Source organism: Pipistrellus kuhlii, unplaced genomic scaffold (genome assembly GCF_014108245.1).
Source record: "Pipistrellus kuhlii isolate mPipKuh1 unplaced genomic scaffold, mPipKuh1.p scaffold_m20_p_5, whole genome shotgun sequence".
Taxonomy (NCBI): domain Eukaryota; kingdom Metazoa; phylum Chordata; class Mammalia; order Chiroptera; family Vespertilionidae; genus Pipistrellus; species Pipistrellus kuhlii.
The window spans coordinates 36664866-36683481 of NW_023425551.1; the positions used below are offsets into that span (position 1 = coordinate 36664866).

Consider the following 18616-nt stretch of genomic DNA (forward strand, 5'->3'; position numbering starts at 1 on the left):
GCCGGGCTGCGGGACCTGCGGGTGCGGCCGGCGGGCCGGCCCGGCAGCGCATCTGAGCATTATTCCTCCCAGAAACAATCATCTCGGGTGGCCCCGCAGGCTGATCACATGGTCTGCTGTGCGGCTGGTGGTGGTGAAGAAAGCACGTTCTGTATAATGTTTGTGAAAGTCAAAAGGTTGAAGCCTTTATGAAGAAACCTTTTGTGGGCGCAGTTGCGCTCTCTCTTGCGCTCTCTCTCTCTCTCTCTCTCTCTCTCTCTCTCTCTCTCTCTCTCTCTCTCTCTCTCTCTCTCTCTCGGTTGTGATTTTAGGGTACCTCAGGAGTTATTTGCTTTGGGTCAGTGAACACACCAGGTGCTTAGCAGAAATGCTAGTTGGATATTAGGAAGTTGGTTAAGCGGTGCTCTTTGGAATCAGACTACAGATGATGAGGACTGGATTTACTCCACGTTCTTTTCAATTGCCCGTTAAAAATGTAGTTGGAGATATTATGCTTGGCAATAAGGCTACTTAATTTGTGCTTGCTTAATAAGAAAATTTAATTAATAGACTTGGAAAATGAATCAGTTTAGATGAAATTTAGTACTTAAGAATAATGTGGTTACTAAGAATTGTTTTTTTTTCATGTTAGTAAATAGTGCTAACATAAATACCATAAATACCGTTATGTTTTTGTAACAGCACAAAGGCTGTGTATTTTAATACAGAGCATAAAACAGAACTATTTTGGGTATCATGCAACACATCAACCATTTTATGAATGCAGCTTTTCATATTATTAAAATAAGCACAAGAGAAAATAGCAAATCATAATTCATAAAATAAGCCACTCTGTGAAGCACAAGTATTAAAGTGAAAAATTATGTCTGCTTACCATGGAAAGGAAATGGACATTCTTTAAGAAGGTGCTTTGTATGTCTGAGACATCACAAGCATTATACATACACTCTGTTCTCTGGTGGTGCCTGTGGTTAGTAATCATTTTTTATCAAACAGCAGGGTATATAGTCACACAGACCCATATAAATGATCAGAATGCAAGTTAGACCTCCCAATGGGTAAACTTAATTTATGTTCGGAGTCATTTTGGAATATTCTGTTTTGTTTTCCAGTGCATAAGTGTATTTTCTGACTGCTGTTGACTCTGTCATTCTTCACTTTACACACTTCTCCAGAGCTGCAGGATTAGGCTACCAACTTTACATCAGATTAAAAAGATGTAATGAGGATAAATGATTTACCGAAGGAAAAATAGCAGGGCACACGTCTTTCTGAATGTTTTATGCCTCTAAATGAAAATAGAAATAAACACAGAGGCACACAAGATGAAAAGCTGAAATTGATTACCCTTTTATGAGTCTCAGCTCCAAATCTTTGTATAAAAATTCTTAGGACAGTATTTATAGCTGCAAATGTGGAAACTGCCTTCGATAAAATGTCATCAAGTGGCTGTGTGTGTGTGTTGACAGGATTTTCATAATGAACAGGTTGCAGTGTGTTTGATGTGTATATCACACATCTGGCTGGAAGTTACTAATTTCCATTGTCTTAGCAAATTAAATAGATGACTATTGATTCTCTGTGGTTGCAGTGAACTACCGCATACATTTGTTTTCAGGGCTAGTTCTCAGGCCTGAGAATGATAAGTAAATTCTTTCCAAGTACACTACCTCCAACAATGTACTTAAAGAACCGCAAGCCCCCCCCTCCCAAATATTTTTACAGACCAGATGTTTTCCAAATTTAGACATTTTAATAGCATACATTTTGAAGGAATTTTTCATGTCATGAAAATAGAGAGAATTTTAAGTAAGCATTTGTCAAATGAAAGTGTGACATTTTGGTGGAAGCTACATTCATAAGAAGCCCATATTTTAAGTTCCTGATGCTAAATTTATTGTTTTTTTTTTTTTTAAATCATTGACAATATTACAGAGTCCTGACTTTTTCCCCTTTTTGCCCTCCACCCAGTCCTTGCCCCACCCCATGCCTTCACCTCACTATTGTCTGTGTCCTCAGGCTATGCATATATACATTAAAATATACCTAGAAAAATTAATCGTCTTTATCTAACAAAAGGAATAATGAATAGAAATACTTAGTAACCTTGTATTAATCAGCAGCTACAACAGCAAATATAGGAATTTCAGAGGTAGGTGGTGTATTCCCTGATGTCTTACTGGCTTTTGGGTGACCCCCATACAGAATCTCGGTGTTCTTAAATTCTGGGGAAGAGAGCAGTAGGACATCATCATTGAATTCTTAAAATTCTCTTAGATTTTCTCTGGGTCCTTGAGGTTCCCTGAGGCTTCTATAGCCTTCATTAAAACATAACCTTTCATCCCACCAAACCAATAACCCTCCTCCCCCAATACCCATTAAAAACCCCAAACCAAAAAAAATAAAATAAAAAAAAAATGGCCAGTTCATAATTTTCTAGAAGACAAACATGCCTTATTAGCTTTGGGTGACACATTGAAGAAAAATATCTTACAAATGTTGGTGCTTACAGGCTTTGAAAAATAAGTGTTAAGTATGATAGGCCCTGCTTCCTAATTGTTTTCAAGAAGATAGGTTAATGGAGTTGTGTCTAGTAACAATGAATGTTGGGGAATGTCTAGAATAATATGGAGAGGAAAGCATACTGTGTAAAACCTAAGTAAGTTTCTTGCATTCATATTTTCTTTGGTTTGTTTAATTAATAGTAAATATTAGTTCCAACTCAGATAGAAACCATTATTACTTAGTGTGAAGAAAATTGAAAATGTGAAACATCCAATAAGCTATGAAAATGAATTTCTAGAAAAGTGAAAAGTCTTGATTCTCTTCGTGTTTTTAAACTTTATATGTTTTAAAATAACACTTTAAAATATACTTTTAAGGATAAACCAATGAGGTGTAAACATTTTTAAAATATTAAATTTTTTCAAACATACAGAAAGTTGAAAGAATAGTATAATGGATATTTGTACACACATTATCTATAATATAACCATATTTGTTTTATGTATCAAAATTTTCTCTATTTATATGTGTCTATTTGTTTGTAATTTTTTTCTCCCATAAAATCATTCCAAAGTAAGCTACAAACATCATCACTTTATTCTTTTTAATTTTCTTTTAAAAATACATTTTTATTGATTTCATAGAGGAAGGGAAAGGGAGAGAGTGATAGAAACATCAATGATGAGAGAGAATCATTAATCTGCTGCCTCCTGCACACCCTATGCACAATCACTTCACTGACCCACACCAGCCACACTTCTTCTTTTTTTCTATTTTAAACATATCGATTCCTTATGAAAAAATTCATCTAATTTATTTATATTTTTTATAACCCTTTATTGTTTAAAGTATTACATATGTCCCTCTTTTTCCCCCATTCACTCCCTCCAGCTTGCCCCTCCTTCCCCCACCCCCCAGGCCTTCAGCATCCTATTGTCTGTGTCCATGGGTTATGCATATATGATTACCTCCCACCCACCTACTCTTCTCCAACTTCCTTCTGAGATCCCACACTCTGTTCCATGCTTCCATGTCTCTAGATCCACTCTGTTCATCAGTTTATTTTGTTACTTAGATTCCACATATGAGTGTGATCATGTGATACTTGTTTTTCTTTGACTGACTTATTTCACTTAACATGATATTCTCCAGGTCCCTCCATGTTGTCTCAAAGGGTAAGAGATTCTTTTTTTTTAACTGCTGCATAGTTTCCCATGGTATAAATGTAAAAGCTTTTTTATCCACTCATCTACTGATGGGCACTTGGGCTGTTTCCATATCTTAGCTATTGTAAATTGTGCATAAACAGCAGTGCATACATCCTTTCTGATTGGTGCTTCAGGTTTCTTAGGATATATTTTTTATAGTCCTGTACTATTTATGAGGACACTTGTACGTAGAAGTTTGAAAAAATAAACATGAGAGCATTTATTGATGCCATTAAAAGCAATCTGCCACTGTAATTCATTAAGTACTCATTGATATATGACCTCAATTAGGCTGATTGATAGGCGATATTTCGCTGGAGGTCTTCTGTAGTGATAGGATATAGTTAACATTAGTGAATTCTCCTAAGGAGAATTATTAGCTAATACAATTCTGATATTCTGCCTGAAAAGTAAAAGAGAGAGAGAAGATTTCAAGAGTGATTTGTTAAGTTTGGAGTCAGACAGATTTAATATCTTCAATCATTTTCTGGTTGGTAAAAATAAACACTCTCCATTTTTTTATTTTCTAGGTTTTTGATGGAACACAATTGTAATCTCATACTGTTTTAGAGTGATTCAATGATCACAGAGAAGGAAGTAATTTTCTGAATTAAAATTTCTATCAGTGTTGCAAAGAATAGAATAAAGACAATTTACATTAGTGGTCTATATAATATTTGCTTTCTACTAAATAACCCTTTTGAATTTGAAAAGTTAGGACTAATGCCAAAGGAGACATACTTCTTTCATGTAAAAGGAAAAAAAAGTCTCTACATTGTAATTATTTCAGATCTAAATTTTGTTCTTCTTTGAAAAAAACACACAACGCCCCCCCCCCAAAAAAACCATTGTATTAGGTCTAGTAATAATTAATGTCATTTTCTAATACTTTTTAAAATCGAATTTATTTAAACAATACAACAAAATTTAATCAACAATATAGTTGCCGTTGTTTTCTACTACTTGTGCCCAATGCTCAGGAAGCGTTTTAATCCCTCTGTTGTAAAATTCTTGTGATTTTGATGCAAAAAATTCGGTCAATGCATTTTTGAGGCATTCTTCATTATTAAATTTTTTTCCAAGAAGGAAGTTTTGCAAAGAACGAAACAAATGGTAATCGGAAGGGGCAATATCAGGAGAATATGCAGGTTGAGGGAGAACTTCCCATTCCAACTGGCGCAGTTTTTCAGCAGTAATTCTTGCAGTATGTGGTAGTGCGTTATTGTGGTGAAGAATTACGCCCTTCCGATTAATCAGCGCGGGTTCTTTTTCTCTTAAAGCTTGGGCTAACCTTTCCAATTGGGCACTATACACTGCACTTGTAATGGTTTGGTTAGATGGTAAAAGTTTATAATGAAGAATTCCTTTAAAATTCCACCAAACACACAACATCACTTTTTTCGCATGCAAGTCAGGTTTTGGCGTGGGCTGTGGAGCCTCATTTTTGTCCAACCATTGAGGCCGCCTTTTCAAATTAACATACAGCACCCATTGTTCATCTCCAGTAACAATTTGCTCTAAAAACGGCAAACGGGTTTTGACGAGAGAGGAGCGAACTGCAAATTGTGACTTGATTACGGTTGTTGTCGGTCAACTCATGAGGAACCCATTTTCCAAACTTTTGGACTTTGCCAAGTGCACGCAATTGATTGGAAATTGTTTTTTGTGAACAATTTAAAGTTGTCGCAAGCTCTTGTTGGGTAATTTGAGGATTTTGCACCAAAAGAGCTTGAAGAGCTTCTTGATCAAAATTGGACACACGGCCTCGACCACTCCTGTCATCTAACGAAAAATTTCCCTCGCAAAATTTCTCAAACCAACGCTGGCATTTTCTGGCGCTAACTGAATCTTGACCAAGAGCACTACAGATATTTTTTGCAGCCTCACTTGCTTTTCTTCCTAATTGGAACTCGTAAAGCATGCAGTGCCAAATATGCTCTTCATCCGCCATCTTCTTAGCCCTAGTTTTGCAACAAAAACCAAACCAAACACAAACTTTTTCAAGCAAAACTTGTTAATTGCACTTCACACGTTCTGTAGATACCACGTGTTTGAAGGTTATGTCAATACAAGTCAACGCCAAGCAAGATTTTAAACGAATGTTTAAAAACAACATTAATTATTACTAGACCTGATAATTTTCACAATTAAAAGGATGCTAAGTATTAACACATTCTGTGAATATAAACCTTACATATTCTTATCATAAAGCAACAAACATTAAGCTATACTCATATTAGTTTGTTCTTTCAATGTAATAGTGCTGAGTTCATTTGGTATTTAAAAATATTTTAATTAATGTAAATGTCCAGTGATATTATTGTTATTACTACTAAGACATTTTATAAAATCTTTTTAAAAATTTGACCAAAAATATATATAGTTACAGAAATATATTTTATTTCCCTGGTTGGCAAAACCACTCTTTTATACGATATTATAAATAATATCAAGTAAAGCACCTTTTGACTTAGCAAGTACAGCAAAATATAAAATAATTTACTCTTGTGCCTTGCTTGAATCTATGGAGCTCATGCTGCATAGATTTAATTTTTTGATCATTAAAAATAATAATCATGAACAAATGTATACCCATAAATTAGATTTAATCCTTAATTGTGTTTGATCTTTATTATGATAATATTGAACATCAAAGCTGCAGTTGTCCTTTTCAATTGTAACTGAATCATTATAGGAACAAATTGAAGACACATTTATATTAATAGTAATTTATAACAACCAAAACCATTAATAGTAATTAATAGTAATTTTATAACTACCAAACACTTCATTGAAAGAGAAAGCTGGGTGGTTTAGTCTGTTTTACAGTACATAGTACTAGTACTCATTCAAATAATCTTATCCCCATACACTTTTACTTATAATTTTTTACATCAAAATGGTCTGTATTTAGTTTTGAATTCATTATTTGTGCTCAAACTTAGTACTTTTTACTTTTTACATTTGCCATATATATGTAAATATTTCTTTCAAAATACTTTCACATTTGTTACCTAATTTGCTCCTTTGACAGTTGTGTAGGGTGGTTTGGGCAGGGATCACATCTCCCATTTTTCTAGGTGAGGAAACAAGTCAGATATTCCTAGTAATTCATGAATTACTAGAATTAAAGCCTAGGGTGTCAACTCCTATTGTATTGGGAGATTCTCTGTCTGGAGGTGTGAGTTAAGGATAAATGTAGGGGAGTATGGAGAGAGGGATGAGTTTAAGTGACTAAGGTTATAGGGTTCAGTCCACCCAACTTGCGGGTAAGCTTTCATTTAATCTTATAATGGAAGATTAAAGAGCCGTTTCTGTGTTGCTGCTTCACAAGAATATACAGATATTGACAATTTACTGGTTTACGTTTAGCTAAGCTATTTTCTCAACAATAGTCAAGTAAGAGTAAGTATTTTTTTCCTTTATGTATCACTAAGGACATTTTCATTTTGTAAGAAAAAAAAATGTGGCCTGTAAAAATTTTAGGATTTTTACTGAATTGTTTGCCTTTAGATTACACAGATACATTATTGTGAATAATTTTATGCTTGTAACCAGATTTAATACTCACTGTTCTTTTTACACAAATGTGTTAAAACAAATGTCAGTTGTTTGGCAAACCATGCCATTTTATTTTTGGTCAGATTAGGCACAAATTACCTCTTGTGATGGTGGATCATTTCCCGGATGAAGTGTGTCTGAATGTGTGGTTGGGGATGCATAATTGGCCCCTTTCTGCTTTTGATGGAGAATGGCAGTGAGGCTGTCCCCTGGGGACTCTGTTCAGGGCCTGAGGATAGAGAGCTTCCCTCCATCCCACATGCTCTGGGTAGGTGTGTCATCCTCTGGTCCTTTGGCAAGGCTGCTGCTCTGCGGCTTTCCCCGGGCCTCTGGGGCCTCCACTTCTTCCTTTGTTGTTATTCTGATCAGAGGGCACTGACTCACAGGACCTCTGCCTTAGTTCTGGGGGGAGGCCACTTGGTGTGTGCTAAATGACCAGCCTGATCACTCATCTCTCTGGCTTTCTCTTAGCCCAGCTGTTGATCTTTGAGTCACATCATGGAAAATCATGGATCATTACCTTAATTTAAAGGCAGGGTCCATATATGTTATTGTGCCTGGATGCACAAATTCCAATGTAGCTTTCCTTGAACTCCATGCTTTTGACTTGGTCTATTCATGGGGAAAACACCCTTTTATGTTTAGTGCAGGTGTGTGTGTGTGTGTGTGTGTGTGTGTGTGTGTGTGTGTGTGTTGGATGATGCCTATCTTGATAACTGAGTAAAAGGCTGCACCTTCTCCAGTGCTTTGTTTTTCTCTGTTTTCCTGTTCTCATTGGCTTGTGACATCTTTTCAGATAAGCAGGTAGTGAAAGAAAATTCATTTGGGTTGAAGTGCTGGTGTCTGTGCTTGAGCAGAAAAGATTGGTTGTAGAAAGGATTGGTGGAGTTTAGATGAAATCTGGAAATACCTGTGTGCCTACAAATGGAGGAATTTAACATTCTGCCTGGTCTGAAGGAGTAAATTCTCATTACTTCCTTTCCCCTGCCTCAGGCGTTCCGAGGTCTGGGGAGGTGGTAGGGAAGAGAGGTGGTCCATGGTGATAGCAGGGCTGAGGGGGATGAGGAGGAATGTCTGGCTGAGTCTGGACCATCTGTTTACCATCTGTGTCTTCTACTCTGGAAGTAGGATCAAGATTCTGTTTTTAGAAAACCCCACAGTATCATGCAAATAAACCTGCAAAGAAAAGGCATAGGCTTTGGTGTCAGACAGATCCGGGTTTGAATATGCTTTGCTGTGCGATAGCTGTCAGATGGTGAGCTCAGCTCCATTCCTTTGACCCTCCTTTTTCCCATCTGTGAAATGGGGACATTTGTGCCCAATTTTTAAGGTTGGGGGGTTTCTCTCTCTCTCTCTCTCTCTCTCTCTCTCTCTCTCTCTATATATATATATATATATATATATATATATATATATATATATATATATATAGTAAGTGCTCAAAATATCTTACCTATTAGCATTTGCCAAATATATGATGCCAACTAAAGTATTTTGGAAGAGGATGAGTAATTTCTTCTTTTACTTGAATTCCTATATCCTGTGATCCACACATTTAAATGATTATTTTCTCCCTCATTGTCAGTCTCTCAACCCGCACACCTATATAAGCACTGTGGTTTTTGTGTGTGGCGGTTTCCACAATTGGGTTAAGCTCACCCCGTGTCTCACAGCTGTCATTGTGTACTCTAAAGGGAGCTGAGACTTCTGCCAGGAGGGAGTTAAGCCAGCCTTTGCCAAAGGCCTGGTGCTTTACTGGGAAAAGAAGGTTCTAGGAAACTAAGCATCTGTCAGATTTCTAAGGTTAATTTAGTTGGAATCAGTGTTTTGTCAAGTTTACCAATGTCGGTAATCATAATATAAAGTGGGTAGAATATGCAATGCTGCTATTTTTGATGGTGTTCAATGGAGCCTTGCTTGCATTCTCTGTTCCTCTGCATGGACTGGTTATGGCTGTATCCCCATACATCTGAATTAAATGTAAAAATCTATTGATAGGAATATACAGCGATACCACATGTATAATGGCTGTATTTTAAAAATTATTTGTAGAAAGCCAATTTGAGGTATACATTAGGACCAGATTGAAGGAGAGGGAGGTGCAAAGTACATAGGCAGCTGGTTCCAGATTTGTAGGACCAGAAGGTCTCCCCGGTGCTGTGTTTGACATCGTAATCCTACTGTTATTAGAATATGATGCAGCCTCAGCTTGTTAGTGAGATGTTTGAAACCCTGATTAACACAGGGCGGTATTACAAGGTATTTGAAAAATGTGTTATGAAATGAGATCTCACTACATTTTATTAGGCAACATAGCATATTAGTTAAAAGCTTGGGTTTTGGGTCTATTGTCTGTTCAAACCCGATTGCTGCCACTCACTGGTTCTGTGACTGGGAAAATTGCTTACCTTCATTGTCTCTGTTTTTGTTTTGTTTTTTAATCCCTGAGGTAATGGTAACATCTACCTCATAGAAACTTTGGGAACATTAAATGTAATGTTCTTGGCACTGTGCCCAACACAAAGTAACGTCAAGTAAATGCAAATTATTAGGGTGGTTATTTCAGTGAAATGAAATAAAATAATCTTTAGCTTGCTAATAAACACCAAAATCAACGTCTGTGTGTTTGGGCTGGAGGCAGGAATCTATAAGCCTTAGAAAGGCAGAGGGTTGCCCGTGAATGAGAAATCAGGAATGATTCTGCTACATGGGAAATGACTGCTAGATCCTTCTTCAGTTGATGAGGACTGGTAGGTCTCTCAGCATTCACAAATGGTTTATTGAGCACTTGCCATGGGTCACACCATGTGCCAAATTCTGGGGACATCAAAACGAATATGACAGTATCTACAGGAAAAAGAAACAAGCACAAGTGTAAGGCGAGTCCTTGTTTGATTTCCCTGTAGGCTTGCCTGGGACTGAGATCCCTTCCTCAAAGTAAAAGTTTCCATCCACAATTAGAAAGAAGAGGATGTGAAGTGGCTTGGCACTGCCTGGGTCACTCCTGGGGAATAAGCTTCCAGGTGTGGTCACCCTTCCCTCCATTTAGAATTTAGATGGTGGGGAGAGGGTGGGGTTGGTGGGAGGAGCTAAACCTTTGGGTGTGTATACCTGTGTGTATGTGTGTGTGTGTGTTAGGGATATTATGATTGGTAGAACAGTACATGGCTGCATGATAAAGAGTATAATGCTCACAAGAACAACAATGTCTGGGCCAGGTCCTGTATATCTCATTACCTCAGCCAGAGAGAGAGAGTGTTATGCTTGAGTGATTTTTTTTTCCTGTGTTGAATGGGAATTTTACATATTTTGGGGGTTGACTTCTAACAATATTATGAATCTCAGCAAATTTTTAAATCGAAGAATTAATCTAGATTCAAACATTTTTGTGGATTTATTTTATTTTTAAATGTTGCTAATTATTTTAAGGTTTTTTATTTTATTTTATTTTTTAAATAAGGGATATTTCCCAGGCATGGCTGCTGTGCCCTGGAGATAGTGCAAGATGATTGTCAGCTCCAAGCTGAAGGAGGGGTGGGAAGGTGCACTGCTCATTGCCTTACTTAGATTGAGGAGTAAGAGGGACTTACATTTGAAGGGTTGCTACTTTGTGCCAGAGGCTCAGAGAGTCCAAGAGACTTGGCCAATACAGCACAGTTAATGAGTGGACATATCACCCCAGAGCCTGAACTTCAATGTCCATAGCCCAATATTGGCAATTTCATGTAGTTCCACCAAATATTTAGGAAGTCATGTGAAATTTTGCAGAGATTTTGCAAAGGTCTGTAGATAGTGTACTCTCTTGTTCAATATGGGGTCTTGAGCGTACTCAGAACCGAGTCAGTGGGCATGTGATATACTCACCCAGGCTCAACCCTATCTCCCTTTAGTCATCAAGTTATGGCATTTTCACAAAACAGCCATTGGTAAGCACCACAAATAAAACATTTTATTCAGAACACCTAATATTTCACCAGGTTTCAAAAGGGAGCTGCTGTCTTTACTAGAAGGATTTTTCTACTTTGATTGATTGCTAACTGGATAGAGCCCGTGAAAGGATTTCTTTTTTTTTCTTGGGGATTTCTTGTTCAAACAGAATTTGTTGTATCCACATCAGTAAAGCTGTGCTAATATAGGTGGCTGGCCAGACTGTGAAAACAGCCTCATTTTATTGAACTGGATGTCATAACAGTACCCATTAAGGTGGGATTCTCTCTGTGTTTGTACTTTTAAACCCAAGTCCCTTGCCACTTTTTACATCTCTCGGAGAATAGTAACATTCTCTGCTAATGCAATCTGAGAATGGGCTGTTTCTTGCCTCCCACTGAAAACCATTACAAAAATAGAATCCTTGGTTTGCAAGCATTTTCCTGGGGTTGTAGCTTGTTGCTCTTCAGCCTCCATTTCACTCTTTGTACTTGAGATGATTGAATGTGTTCTGGTTGCTGAAGGTGAGAACCCATGAGGTTTACTTCTTTCAACACTCCCATTAATTGCTATTGGTGTCCAAATAGATGACAGGAAAAGAGCAGTTCTCTCTCTCTCTCTCTCTCTCTCTCTCTCTCTCTCTCTCTCTCTCTCTCTCAAAACTAACCAAATGCAACACAAGGCTTTTCATTTTAATTTTTATATGCTGTTAAGAGACTAATAGTGTTGGAAGTCACAGCATTTCCATTAGCTGTTGAACTCTCAATACAGCCCTGACAAAGTGAGGTATTTGTTGTGCTGGCTTTGGGTAATGGACCCCCACAGGATTACAGCTCAGGAATGCTGGAAGGCTGAAGCCCAGGAGAAAGAGGGCAGAGTGGGTGTCAATTTTATTCCTCCAATTAAAGCAGTTAAAGGAATAACAAAGTGCAGGGTGCCATTTTATTGCGAGGGCTAATTAAAAACCAGAGGAAAATATTTAGAGCCACTACATGGCATTTTACAACATAATATCTTTTCTGTTTGTGCCTCTTCTCTGTCAACTCAATGGGACCTTCATTATAAACAAATTTCTATCATTAGAATCAGCTTAATTTCTGTTGCTATAATTAAGAGGATGGTAAGAAATGTTGCAAAGTGTATTTATTCTCTATGGCAAACATGATGGCTCTTTCATTTGCTCAGCAAGTATTTCCTCAGTGCCTTCTCTGTGCCAGGGCTATGGTGTGGTGAAGACAGACACGATCCCTTCCCTCATGGAACATATATTTTATTTTTTTTAAAAATATATTTTATTGACTTTTTACCAAGAGGAAGAGAAGGGATAGAGAGTTAGAAACATTGATCAGTTGCCTCCTGCACATCTCCTACTGGGGATGTGCCCACAACCAAGGTACATGCCCTTGACTGGAATCGAACCTGGGATCCTTCAGTACGCAGGTTGATGCTCTATACACTGAGCCAAACCAGTTAGGGCTGGAGCATACATTTTAGTGGGAAGAAATAGATAGTACTTATAAACAAATATATCACATAATGTTAGGGAATGCGAGGGGAAAAAAGCAGGACAAACAGGTGAGAATGTTTAGAGAAGGACTCTTTGAAGATTCCCAAATGAAGGGAGGAAGGCAGCTATGTTGAGTCCTGCAGGAAGAACATGCCTGCCCTCACCCCCCTGCTGTCTGTGTCCATTGGTTAGGCTCATATGCATGCATACAAGTCCTTTGGTTGATCTCTCCCCCTTACCCCCACCCTCCGCTACCTTCCCTATGAGGTTTGATGGTCTGATAGATGTTTCTCTGTCTCTGGATCTGTTTTTGTTCATCAGTTTATGTTGTCCATTATATTCCATAAATGAGTGAGATCATGTGATATTTATTTTTCTATGACTGGCTTAGCATAATGCTCTCCAGTTAACATCCATGCTGTTGAAATGGTAAGAATTCTTCTTTTACTGCAGTGTAGTATTCCATTGTATAGATGTACCACAGTTTTTTTAATCCACTCATCTGATGAGGGCGCTTAGGCTGTTTCCAAATCTTAGCTATGGTGAATTGTCCTGCTATAAACATAGTGTGCATATATCCTTCCTGAATGGTGTTTCTAGTTTCTTGGGATATATTCCTAGGAGTGGAATCACTGGGCCAAATGGGAGTTCCATTTTTGTCGTCATGTTGGGCCTCAAGGCTTTGGGAAGCCATTGGAGAGTTCCAAGAAAAGGCATGGCATCAGCTAATTTAAGTTACAAAGAGATTATCTGGCTGGTATGAAGGATAAGCTTTGAGGATAGTGGAGGGTAGGGGCAAGGAGACCAGTTGGGAAAGGATTGTAATTGCCTAGGTGAGAGAAGATAATGGCTTGAAAGAGGGAGGTAATAAATGTCAGATTGAGGATACAGTTTGAAAATAGACAATTGCAGTTTGCAGACGGATTAGATATGAGTTGTGGGCGGGGGGGAAAAAAGAGGAGTCAAGAATAGCACCTAGGTTTCTAGAATGAGTAACTTAGATGATTGGTGGAAAGGAACAGATTTGAGGTAGGGGCAGCAATAGGAATGCTTAGTTTGAGATGCCTGTCTTTTTATCAGAGTGGATGTTTCAGGTTGATGGCTGGAGTTGAGTGTCTGTGGAGAAGGAAGGTCTGGGCTGGAGACTGGGAATCCTCAGCTTATGGAATTTAGAGTCAGTAGAATGGATGAAATTATTAGAGCATGGATGTTAATAGAGAAGCAGCCTGAAGACCAAGCCCTGTGGCTCTCCAGTATTATGAGATTTATAGAACAGAAAGTGCCCAAAAGGAGGCTGAGAGGAAGCAAGCAGTTTGGTTGGAATGGGAGTAATTTAGTGAAACATATGCAAGTGAGGTCAGCTGGTGGGAAAAGTGTGAATTTTGTCTTTGGAGAGTTTCCTCCCTGTTCAGTGGTTTTCCATCTCTTCTGTGGTACCCTTTTACCAGATTCCTTTAGTTTTTCTCATTCCAGATAACAACTGCTCTAGTTCTCAAAGTATGGGCTCCTGATTGGCAGCATCAGCTCTAGCATCAGCCAGGGTAGATGGGTTGTTAAAAACAGATTTGAGGTAGGGGCAGCAATAGGAATGCTTAGTTTGAGATGCCTGTCTTTTTATCAGAGTGGATGTTTCAGGTTGATGGCTGGAGTTGAGTGTCTGTGGAGAAGGAAGGTCTGGGCTGGAGACTGGGAATCCTCAGAAATTGTGGATTCTGCCCTAGACTTACAAGTGATGAACTCTGAGGGGTGGAGCCCAGCAAGCTGTGTTTTAGTAAACTTTTCAGGTGCTTCTGATGCAGGCTGAAGTTTGAGAATCACTGCTCTAGGAAAAAGAGCTGTTAAAATGAAATCAATGAAAGATAACAGATGAGGTTATTATATTATTCCTTTCTAAGGCATTTATATAAAGCCAAATAAATAAATACCTAATAGCAAATTTTAAGCATCAGCCAGTAGACCATTATTGGGACATCTTCATGAGTGTTCCAAGAAACCTTCTTAACTTCTACAAATCATAAAAGTAGGCAGCTGCCTATCCTGTCTTTGGTAAAGGGTTCTATTGATCACTCTGTATTTTTTAATAGAATTATACAAGCTCTCTGACTTCAAATATAGACAATGAACATTTTGGCATTTTAGTGGGCAATCCAAACTCTCTAGCAGTGACTCAGAAGTTATTTTGGTTGAGCACAGCATATCTATCAGGTAATTTTAAATAGTATCTGAATATCAATAATAATAATAATGATAGAACACTTGTTGAATTGTGAATTTTTGTTCATAAAATACAACTCAAATACATTTTAGCTGTTTAAATAATAGAGTGTAATGTATCTTTAGACAAGCATTATAGTAGTAAGGGCTTAAGGAGATTAGAAATAAATGAATCCAATTAAATAATATCTGTGAGAGTTGATATGTCATAGGTATGATGAAGTGTTTGCATAGCAATGGTAAAGAAACCATTAATGATTAACTATCTGAAAGAGGTTTAATAAAAAATTAATGATATGGGACATGTTATAAAATATTTAAGTTAAACAAATGAAGATTTGTACATTTGAAAACATATCATCATGCCACCATTTTTGCTGCATTTCCCTCCAGGCAGTTCAAAGTCTGAGGGTCTAGGTCTCTATCATTTGCAGAAATGCCAGTACCTTTGTGTTGTGCAGAAAAGAGCTGAGCTTCCCAAAGTGCCTTGAGTTTTGGCCTTGCAGATGCAAAGCCCTTGGGGGAATTTGGGGACCCTGTGGGTACCTTTTCTGTTTCTATAGTTTATATGGAGTTAAAAATTGGAACTATGGGTTCTTCCACCCTCCCTGTCAGAGTTTTCAGGGTTTAGGAATCAGTTTTATAAGGGTCAGAAGAACTGTGAGAATAAAACCTCAACCTCATTCAAGGTGGTAGGTGGTGGGTTCCCCCATAGCTTATCCATATTAGTAAATGACAAGGAAGGCGAGAGATGGACACCAGGGGTGGGAGTGGGGAAAGAATAGAAGAAAATGGAAAAGAGGGGGCCAGAATAGTGTGTGCTTTTAATTCCCTATTTGTTGAAAACATTTTAAAGTAAGAAAAACTTGGTTGATGTTAGTATGACTTTTTCTTTCTTTTTATTTGTTTTTCCCCTTTCCCCAGAAATGGTCTCAAATTAAGGGTTCTGACTGTGGGACAAGAGACTAACAGTTTTTAACTTATGCCCTTGATGAAAGAGGCAGCACATTTTGCATTTAATTTGCTCAGATCTTACCTTTAAACAACAGCTTCCATCCCTCCATGCTCCTTAAGAAAAAAAAAAAGAAACAAGAAAGCATAACAAGAATTTGAAATTTAGACCTGAAGAATTCACAAATATGCCTAAAATTTTAGTAGCTAAATATGAAATGTATTCCCAAGCATAATAAATGAAGTTTCTCAGAATAAGAAATATGGCCCCACAGTTGGGTTTACTTCATCTAAACTGACAAATACACCATCTATAGCTCACGTGAAACTAGAGTTTCTTTTCTTTCAATTGTAAGTAATAATATAAGTTATAGTCCCCAAAGAAGGAAATAAAAAGTCTCACAGTTTACGTGAAAGCCTTCAGAGACAAATAATTCCGTAAGGTGGGAGGGGTGAAAAATAAATCAGAAAATCAGTGAAATGTAGATGCACTGATGAAGCATATGGTCATTAGGATATTTGAAAATGATAAATGGTTTGCCTGAGAAGTTGAACCTTAGGCAAAGAAGTTTAATCATGCTTTATCTTTTGCCATTTAATATTATTCCCAAAGAATGAAGTCTAGAAATATAAAGAAAAGAAATTTGGGAACCATTTTAATATGAAGTGAGAATACCTGAAATTTGCCTCAATGTTTTCTTTTAAAAAATTTTTTTTCTGATTATAAAGTAATACATATTTATTATAGAACAAATTAAGATAATGCAGAGAGGTATTAAAGAAAAGCTAAAGAACATCTTTAATCTCTTCTCTAGATATCCGCTATTGACATTTTAGTTTTTTCCCTTTCACTACATGTACCTGCATACAGTACATGTTACATATATGTGTGCACATATATACTAAACATGCTTATATACTATATAACCTTTAATTATCTTTCTATTGAAGAGATGCTGCACTTATTATCAATTTATAAAGGTTATTTCTCTGGTGGTTTAAAGTACTATTCCTTCTCACTCCTTCAATACAGTTATAAAGTTCCAAATATATGGTTGAGGATGAAATTTACTTAGTATTTTAGTTTTCCTACATATCACATACGTTGTGCCTGAATATGATGTTATAAAAATTAAGAGCGTTGTATTAATATACATAACAAGAAAACAATAACATATAAGTAGTTTCTTTGATATAGGGCCTCACAGAATTTCAGAATTATCATTGCTAATTATATACTGGGAATTAAAACAAAACAAAACAACTCCTCTCATAAATTTGCTTACTTAACAGGTATCTCTTTCTCATTTATGTAGAAAGATGTACCAGATTGTTGTTGTTGTTGTTGTTGTTTGTTTTTTTTTTTTGAGTTTTCAGTCATTTGGATTTGAGATGAATGAGTTTATTGCAATGAGAATTATTTTGTTAATCACTTGCAAGTATTTGTTCTCGGTTAAGAGATAGTGCTACTAGGAAGTAGAAATTATTATAAGGGATGGAATTTAGGAGAGTGTCCAGATATGCCAATCACCATCCTGTGAGACAAAACTAAAGTGCCACAGAAGTGGGAGAGGCAGTAAGTGAATGGTGTAGGAGCTCAGAGGAAGAAGCAGGGAGAAATCACTGTGACTCATGGAGGTAAGGAAACAAATTCAGATGCAGTGTGCTGGCAGGCCTGGGATAAGCTATATTTCAGCTTGTATCATGGTATTACACAACCCCTTTTGGGAGGATGGTTGACTTTACCACATTTTGCTGACACATTACAGTTTTTGACTTACTTTTTTTATTGTTATTGTTTGCATCCCCATGTCTTTCCTTCTTGAAATCACAAGGTGAGAGTAGACTTTGTGCCTAAGCCATCTCTTACCTTTGTGGCGCCATCCATGCCATAGCACGTTGGGTGAAACCTGCAACATGGAGGAGAAAGATGTTTCTAGGCAGAGGTGATGTTTATGTAACACCAAAGACTTTTTGAGAACCACTAACACTGCCAAATGGAGAAAACCACAAGGAGCAAACACAAATCCACTTATTAGTACGACACTATTACATTTCCAAGGGTGCCTTAGCCTAATTTCCCAGCAGACTGTCCCAGTCTGCGAGCCCCTCACAGTGTGGGATCCTCCTTATCAGCTTTCTCTGCTGGGCTCCCTGGGAGCCTGAAAATGAAGCATAAAGCAGGGCTCTCTGCTGCAGAGGTTCACCCAGTGGCCAGGCAGGAACTCTGCCAGAATATAAAGAAGGTCAGGCACTTCGTGTAACAGTGACTCTAGAATCCAATTAAAAAGTTTAGTATAAGGCGCAGTCATTCCCACTTAATCCGATCACGGTTTAATACAATCCTCTGCTTATTTCAGTCGGCGCCTTTGGAGCCAAATCAATTGTACGTCTTTGTTTCCACGTTTTCCTCGGTAATTTGATCACCTTCAGCTGTTTTAAAAAAATAGCTCAATTGGGAAATCTGGCAACATCTTTTAAGAATTGCCAAGTAACAAAGTCAACAAAGAAGCTCCAGAATGGCCAGCTCCGAAACTGAAATGATAAGAAGAAAAACTCAGTTGTCTTAAATGGAAGTAGAATAGGGTGCAGCGAGTTGAAGAGGAAAAGTCTTGCAAAGAATCTTTGTTCAACTTGAGCTGATAAAATATCGTTACCTTTTCTCCGTGCATCCATTCCATTTCACTTGAAGGCCGTAAATATGTTTGTGCTACCATTGGCATCCTTGAGGCGTGTCTCCCAG

The 18616-nt window shown here is 37.5% G+C and overlaps 1 protein-coding gene across 2 annotated transcripts in view; it reads left to right on the forward strand.

Moving 5' to 3' along the window:
• The window catches only part of SIM1 (SIM bHLH transcription factor 1), a 71384-nt gene that overhangs the window by 18099 nt on the left and 34669 nt on the right, over positions 1-18616 (forward strand). The window lies entirely within an intron of this gene.